The 8,371-nt window shown below is 42.7% G+C and overlaps 1 pseudogene across 1 annotated transcript in view; it reads right to left on the bottom strand.

The window, feature by feature from the left end:
- Positions 1 to 309: 309 nt before the first annotated feature.
- The window catches only part of LOC311140311 (patatin-like phospholipase domain-containing protein 2), a 65,235-nt pseudogene continuing 57,173 nt past the window's right edge, over positions 310 to 8,371 (bottom strand). The window contains exons 4-9 of the transcript XR_014615503.1: positions 7,468 to 7,678; positions 3,667 to 3,727; positions 3,278 to 3,466; positions 2,952 to 3,084; positions 2,393 to 2,512; positions 310 to 2,267 (exon numbers count right to left, since the gene is read on the bottom strand). The product of XR_014615503.1 is annotated as a patatin-like phospholipase domain-containing protein 2 (transcript). The remainder of the gene's footprint in view (positions 2,268 to 2,392; positions 2,513 to 2,951; positions 3,085 to 3,277; positions 3,467 to 3,666; positions 3,728 to 7,467; positions 7,679 to 8,371) is intronic.

Below are 8,371 nucleotides of genomic sequence, written 5' to 3'. Positions count from 1 at the left end.
TGCTTGTCCTATTATTTATATATTTCTTAACTCCATTCTTCTGCTTTTAGATTTGTGTGTATTGTGTGTATTGTTGTAGGGGGAGGAGTGGGAGTTTAAACAGGACTTGTAAATCATTATTTGAGGTGTACTTTATACACAATTAAAATGTACCTGAAAGTTATTCTCAAGTACAACAGAAGTGTGTTAATGTCACAAACATGTTATTCATACCCTATAAAATGTGATTTAGTATAACAACAAATACACTACAATGTAATGTCCTTCAACACCATAGAAATGCACTGAAATAAAAGACAAAGAACAAAGTTTAATGAAAGTCTGTATTGAAGTACTGAAAGAGTACACCAATGTTCAAGTGAACTTTTAGTGTACATGGAATATGCTAGTGACATTATTAACACACTTCTGCTGTATTTCATACTATTTGACTAAATGACCATACTGTATTAAGACACGTTTTTGTTAATGGGTTACATTAATTGGAAATGAAAGTAAGTATAGCAACACAAGCTTTATATTCATAAAATCTGTAGAGTAAATTGCCACAGTAGATTCTCTGTGGTAAACAAGGAAATACCTAATTTCAGTTGTACGGAATGATTTTCAAATAGTTAAATCTGTGCTTAGTCTGCTCAATTATTAGGTTTAATTTATACCGAAGATAATACTCACCAGAGGGCTAAATAGTCTTGAAATGTTTTGGCAGGCAGCAACCAGGACTTCAAGTATACACGGACATAAGCTTTAGGGAGCGGTAATATGGTGGCCAATAGTGGTTGCAATTGAGATCAGTGTGTGGGGCATTTTAGCGCATATTGATGGTTGAGGCACCACAATAGGATTTTAACAGTTACAGTATATTTAAACACAGAATGTCACATCATAAAAACCGTTGTTGTGCTTTATGTTATTAAGATAAGGGCCAACAGAAAATGATAAAAGGCACAAGTAGGCAGAGGTTTTCACAGTGGTTTCATGAAAATCACCCATTTGAAGATGCCATATTACAATTGTGAATCCTATACAACTCAAATAATTGTGCAAAAGCAACATTGAGAGAAGTTCTGAAAGGCATGTTCAAGAATATTGTGATTCAAACTTCTTCACATCACAGCTCATCACAGTAGTTCATAGTTCAGTGCAAGGGTCCTGTCTAATAGTAGTCAGGAAAAAACAAAGCTCATAGTCAAGGAAGTCAACGTCAAGTAAGGTCAACAGTCCGTTAGGAATGATGTATGAATGCTACATTTAACTGAACACAGGTAGGTAGGTAGGTACTGTAGCAAAGGTGGCTGCTGAGGGAAGGACGGCTCATAATAATGGCTGGAACAGAGCGAATGGAATGGCATCAAACACATGGAAACCATGTTTGATGTATTTGATACCATTCCACTTATTCCGCCTCCAGCCATTACCACAAGCCTGTCCTCCCCAATAAAGGTGCTACTAACCTCCTGTGTACTGCAGGTAGGTTGGTAGTAGAGGAGGCTGGTGGGAGGAGCTATAGGAGGATGGGCTCATTGTAATGGCTGGAATGGTTGATTTGGAACGGAGTCAAACATGTGGTTTCCATATGTTTGATACCATTCCATTTATTATATTTCAGCCATTACAATGAGCCGGCCATCCTATAGCTCCTGCAACCAGCTTCTTCTGGTAGGTAGGTACTGTAGGTAGGTAAGAAGGTAGGTAGGTAGTTAGAGTTGTAGTTATAAAATGTATAATTTCTAAAAGGAATTCACTTGCAGAGGTCTTTGGTGGTGAGCTGGTACATTGTTTTCCAATGTGTACAATATAATAAAATATGATTGGTGGAGTGATTAAAATACATGATTGAGTCATTAGTGTGTCTATAGCAACAGTTCTGGATCCCAAAGCTATTCAATCACATGACCATCATTTGTCCATCCCAAACCACCCTTCACAGTTCCTATAGCCTACAGACAGGTCCTGTGGGAGGTATCTTGAGCTGGACTGTCCTATCATCTTTTAATACAAAGTCACAGTGTCCTCTCATTGGTGTGTGGGACTGTCAGTCAGTCTCGTCCTGCGAGCCAACAAAGAAGCAGATCTGTCGTGGGGAGGGGCTGGGCATGAGGGGGCTGGTGGGGCAGTGGGAAGAGGGTGGGGTCGGGATGTTCCAGTATTGGCTTTGGAGGTCGAGAGCAGAGAGAGCGAACCCGGCGAGGTGACCGTTTCTCTCCCTGTGTCTGTCACTATCCAGGGGTGGAGGCAAACTCAGGCAATTCCTCAGGGAACCATCACTGCAAAAAGAAAAACACACAAGGCCATTAGACTTTATTTATACTGTATGACAGACATACAAATCTACAAGTAGACTCCATCCATCCATAATATAACCCAGTAGTAATAACTCCATGTCTCTCACCTGGTTACGTCTGCTGGTGCTCCTCTCCAGGCCTGTCTGTACACGCTCCCAGCCACATCCCCAGCCACCCCAGCTAGCCAACGCATGTCTGCAGGCACCTCTGGGATCCACTCCACAAACCTGGAGCACAGGAGAGGGACAACACAGAGAGTCAATGTACTGTGATGTACCACTACGGGAGGCCAGTTCTCAACAATTCCTGGGTGGATTGACTTGCCCACTAGGTGGCGTCCCTGTGCAGCACATTCAAATTGATTGCATTTAGTAGGAAACCTGTTTGTATTCCTAGTTTGTTTGCATTCCCAGTGTTATTTGGTTGCTGTGGTGGGCTAATTACTACTTTGTTGTCAGTGGTTGCTGTCAGGGCTAGTTTGAAGGTATTGGCTAATGTATGCTAAAGGCTAGTTATGCTAAAGGCTAGTTCAGGGCTTTTTAGAAGCTGATTTGTTTGCATTACTGTTGTTATCATTGGTTACTGTTTGAGCTACTGTGACCGCATTGAGTTCATTGAGGGCTTGTTTGTGGTAGGTAGCACTAGTGGTGTAGGATGTAGTCTTACCTCTTGCCCACTGAGTAGGCTGACACCACAGGTAGTGTGCAGGGCAGGAGCATGTAGGAGGCCACTCTGACCGGCAGCATCTCGGACACCTGAGTATACAGACCAGGCTTCTGCTGGCACGCCTCACAGAACACTACAGTCAAAGACACACAATATGTTACACTTCGCTGACACGGGCACAGCTTCAGAGGACTTTCAGATACACACAACAACCACATGTCATTGACAAGAGCACAGTGACAACACAATGTTATAACTAGATAACAACAGCTTCTAACAGCTTTGAGCAGAAAATATCTGAAAGTCTAGGTTAACCTCCTATCTACCTTTTTTGATTTGGATAGGCAGGTTGTCAACAATCTGCTCGTCCAGCCACCAGTGCCGCTTCCTCAGGAGGCGGAGCCGCCGGAGCATCCAGTCCTTAGTGGTTTCCGTGGCGATGGGCTTGCAGCAGCAGGTGTGAATGGCTTCTGATGGGTTGGGGCCGACAGTCGGACACTCCAGCTTCAGCAGATCTGACATCATAAACAATACATTAATAATCTTTGTAACACAGCATAAAAATACTACCCCATAAATAAGTGCTGGTTTACTCCACACTTCATGTTGAACCCTGTTCAATTGACATCATTGATGCTCACTGCATGTATGTCACAGTAGCTTATCATTTTAGTACTGCCACTATTACTGTCAAAGGCAACATAGTAATACTCACGGTTCTCCTCAAGAAAGCGAAGGGCGTCCTTGTAGCCACTCTGACATATCTCTGCCATGACCTGCCAAAGAAAACACATAGATCATACCTATTGAGGTAGGGGATCATATGCAAGAGGTAGATTGAATAAATATACTGCTCTTATTTAAGCGATAGAGGATACCCATGTAAGACACTCATAATCATATCACAGGATCATTATGACTCAGATATACCCACACAAGATATATGATCTGTCACGTTCGCTTACAGACGGGACGGACCAAGGCGCAGCGTGATATGCATACATGTTTATTTATACTGAATAAACACCACGACAAAACAACAAATGAAACGAAACGTGAAGTCCAAGGTAGACAAACAACATACAGTGGGGAAAAAAAGTATTTAGTCAGCCACCAATTGTGCAAGTTCTCCCACTTAAAAAGATGAGAGAGGCCTGTAATTTTCATCATAGGTACACGTCAACTATGACAGACAAATTGAGAAAAAAAAATCCAGAAAATCCCATTGTAGGATTTTTAATGAATGTATTTGCAAATTATGGTGGAAAATAAGTATTTGGTCACCTACAAACAAGCAAGATTTCTGGCTCTCACAGACCTGTAACTTCTTCTTTAAGAGGCTCCTCTGTCCTCCACTCGTTACCTGTATTAATGGCACCTGTTTGAACTTGTTATCAGTATAAAAGACACCTGTCCACAACCTCAAACAGTCACACTCCAAACTCCACAATGGCCAAGACCAAAGAGCTGTCAAAGGACACCAAAAACAAAATTGTAGACCTGCACCAGGCTGGGAAGACTGAATCTGCAATAGGTAAGCAGCTTGGTTTGAAGAAATCAACTGTGGGAACAATTATTAGCGGCAGGTAGCTTAGTGGTTAAGAGCGTTGTGCCAGTAACCGAAAGGTCGCTGGTTCTAATCCCCGAGCCGACTAGGTGAAAAATCTGTCGATGTGCCCTTGAGCAAGGCACTTAACCCTAATTGCTCCTGTAAGTCGCTCTGGATAAGAGCGTCTGCTAAATGACTAATTATTATTATTATAATTATATTAGGAAATGGAAGACATACAAGACCACTGATAATCTCCCTCGATCTGGGGCTCCACGCAAGATCTCACCCCGTGGGGTCAAAATGATCACAAGAACGGTGAGCAAAAATCCCAGAACCACACGGGGGGACCTAGTGAATGACCTGCAGAGAGCTGGGACCAAAGTAACAAAGCCTACCATCAGTAACACACTACGCCGCCAGGGACTCAAATCCTGCAGTGCGAGACGTGTCCCCCTGCTTAAGCCAGTACATGTCCAGGCCCGTCTGAAGTGCATTTGGATGATCCAGAAGAGGATTGGGAGAATGTCATATGGTCAGATGAAACCAAAATATAACTTTTTGGTAAAAACTCAACTCGTCATGTTTGGAGGACAAAGAATGCTGAGTTGCATCCAAAGAACACCATACCTACTGTGAAGCATGGGGGTGGAAACATCATGCTTTGGGGCTGTTTTTCTGCAAAGGGACCAGGACGACTGATCCGTGTAAAGTAAAGAATGAATGGGGCCATGTATTGTGAGATTTTGAGTGAAACCCTCCTTCCATCAGCAAGGGCATTGAAGATGAAACGTGGCTGGGTCTTTCAGCATGACAATGATCCCAAACACACCGCCCGGGCAACGAAGGAGTGGCTTCGTAAGAAGCATTTAAAGGTCCTGGAGTGGCCTAGCCAGTCTCCAGATCTCAACCCCATAGAAAATCTTTGGAGGGAGTTGAAAGTCTGTGTTGCCCAGCGACAGCCCCAAAACATCACTGCTCTAGAGGAGATCTGCATGGAGGAATGGGCCAAAATACCAGCAACAGTGTGTGAAAACCTTGTGAAGACTTACAGAAAACGTTTGACCTGTGTCATTGCCAACAAAGGGTATATAACAAAGTATTGAGAAACTTTTGTTATTGACCAAATACTTATTTTCCACCATCATATGCCAATAAATTCATAAAAAATCCTACAATGTGATTTTCTGGATTTTTTTTTCTCATTTTGTCTGTCATAGTTGACGTGTACCTATGATGAAAATTACAGGCCTCTCTCATCTTTTTAAGTGGGAGAACTTGCACAATTGGTGGCTGACTAAATACTTTTTTTCCCCACTGTACCTCACACGGAACAAGATCCCACAACCCACTAGTGCCAATAGGCTGCCTAAGTATGGTCCCCAATCAGAGACAACGAGCTACAGCTGCCTCTGATTGGGAACCACACCGGCCAACATAGAAATACACCTACCAGATCAGAACATAGAAAGTACCACATAGAAAATCACACCCTGACTCAACAAATAAAAGTCCCCAGAGTCAGGGCGTGACATGATCTCACATTAATTTTGTCATTTGTTATCACTACCACTGACTGATTAGCAATCATGTTATTGCTGACAGTTAACAACTGTATTACACTAGTACAGCTGTTTTTAACCACATAAAACAGAGGGGAATTACTTATATCAGCCTGAACCCTCCTGGGCAACAGGCTCCTGTATTTGTGAATGGACAACAATCCAGGAAGTCTTTGACTAGGGGTTAAAGGTCAACGTGGCAGAGTTCTCTCTGTTCTCTGGCTACTCCTTATTCTGTGTGTTCCTACAACAACAAAGCCACAGGGAGAGAGGTATCTGGCCAGGTAACTTCACAGTGACACTACCTATGTGTGAAGTTAGTCAGGGTAGGTTAAATTATTATACGTGAGGGAAAAGTTAGGGTGGAGTTTTCTATGTGTGTGTCTGTCCATGTCATATGTAAACACTGTCAAATGTAAAGGTTTCCTGAGTCAAGAAAAACACATTATTCACTTATTCTAAGTAGGGCCTCTGCACATGGCTCTGTTGGCGGGATTTGTGACCACAGGGATGACATCATCCCAAAATTCCAGAAAACACAACATTCCAGGCACACGTGAAGGGAAAAGACGGTGGCAAATCTTGGATTACAGCAACAATAATAACACAGCGAAAACGGTGTTATTACCAAGAGACACAGATCAACCTCAAAGAGGGCAAAGTTTGTCTTACGCTAAAAGTTCACTCCCATGTTATTATCCAGACAGTGAAGAAGAATGTGGAATACAGGGAATGTAATTCAACAGGGACAGAAGCCAATAATGTCCTGCCAGTATTGATCACTATGGAGTTAGGGAGGGACAGGGGAGGGCAAAGTTCAGATGGGAAGTATGGGAGGTAAGGGTAGGAGGCAGAGTCCAAAGAGGAGACAGGGTAGGGGGCGAAATGGGGTTGTATAATCAGGGAATAGGATAGTGGGAGGTCAGGGGTCAAACTATGAGGTGTCCAGTCTCCCATACCAGACTACTACACTCTCCCACAGAAATGTATAGAATGTTTAGAACCATGGAAAACAACTATTTCAAGGGTACCTAAATAAGGATTTCATAACACATTCATAATCCATACATAAGGCATTTATTTACAAGTAGTCATAAACAACCCATCTAATGAATGGGACTAAGGAGCATCCTGATCCTCCATCCTACCTTTGGGAACAGGGCCTACATAAGGACTTCATAACACATTCATAACCCATATATAACGTGCTGCAGCACCCCCTGAATGTATTTATTTTTAATTTAATTTTCACAGAAGTAGTGCACGGGGCCTTTCCTTCCTGTATTAGCGGACGGTTATAGCCGTCTGTAGCGCAGGCACATTTTTTTAATAATGCGCCCACCACCTAACATCTTCCTGCGACTATGCATAACGCATTGGTAAGCAGTCATAGCGGGCGTCCTACCTTGGGTTCTGGGGGGAACAGGGCATTGCTGAGGCGGGTACATATTGCCCAGGTTAATCTGGATGGAGGTGTTGGTGAATCGCAGCTCGTGGAAGTTGAAGGAGGTGTCCCGGGGACTGATGTCGCTCTCGCCCGAGAACGGAGAAATGCTGATGGTGTTCTTCAGCTCCGACTGAGGAAGGTTGTCACTGATCCCCCCATCCACGTAACGCTGCAGCGAGAAGAGGGTGAAGAAAGTGAGAATATTGTGTTGTTGGACTCATATAAATATGTGTTGTTGACTTCCTCCACCTATCTTCTGCTAAAAAACATATCACTTATAACCCAACTCGGTTATCACTGAAATCTAATATGATACGACATATTCAAGGAAACATTCCCCTCTTGAGGGCATATTAGGCATGCCAGTACAATATTTACCCTTAGCCAGCCTCTCCACACTGCCAACTCATGACCAAACAGAACGACATTACTATTTGGAGAATTAATCAATTTTTACGCCAGTCTTATATAATTACACGATGTAGCTCCATTTCAAGTTCAGATGTGAGCGACCCTCTATCATTTCCAAATGAATTAATAGTTTTCCAGTGTAAAACGCTTAGAACATCTGAGGGGAAAAAAGGATAGCAGTGCCAGTTCCAAAGCCAGATTAAGACTCAATTTGGCAGTGAGGTTGGCAAAGAGAGTTCAGGGCTGAGGGCAAAGAATGTAGTATATTTCCTTGTTCAGAGTGTCAAAGCCAACTTTTACGAGAATGTAGTCCAGTGATGAAATCTAGTTTAAATGAAACGTTATCACTTTCATAAGAAAGGTAAATAAATAGTTGGTACAATATTCTGAAAAAGTACATGCTCAGTCAACTGGCAGAAAGTTTGAACTTCATGCCCTCAGATATGCTGTT

Source organism: Coregonus lavaretus (genome assembly GCF_964263955.1).
Source record: "Coregonus lavaretus genome assembly, chromosome: 13".
Lineage (NCBI taxonomy): Eukaryota > Metazoa > Chordata > Actinopteri > Salmoniformes > Salmonidae > Coregonus > Coregonus lavaretus.
The sequence above is the reverse complement of the archived record's forward strand: the minus strand, read 5'-3'. Positions and strand labels throughout refer to the sequence as shown.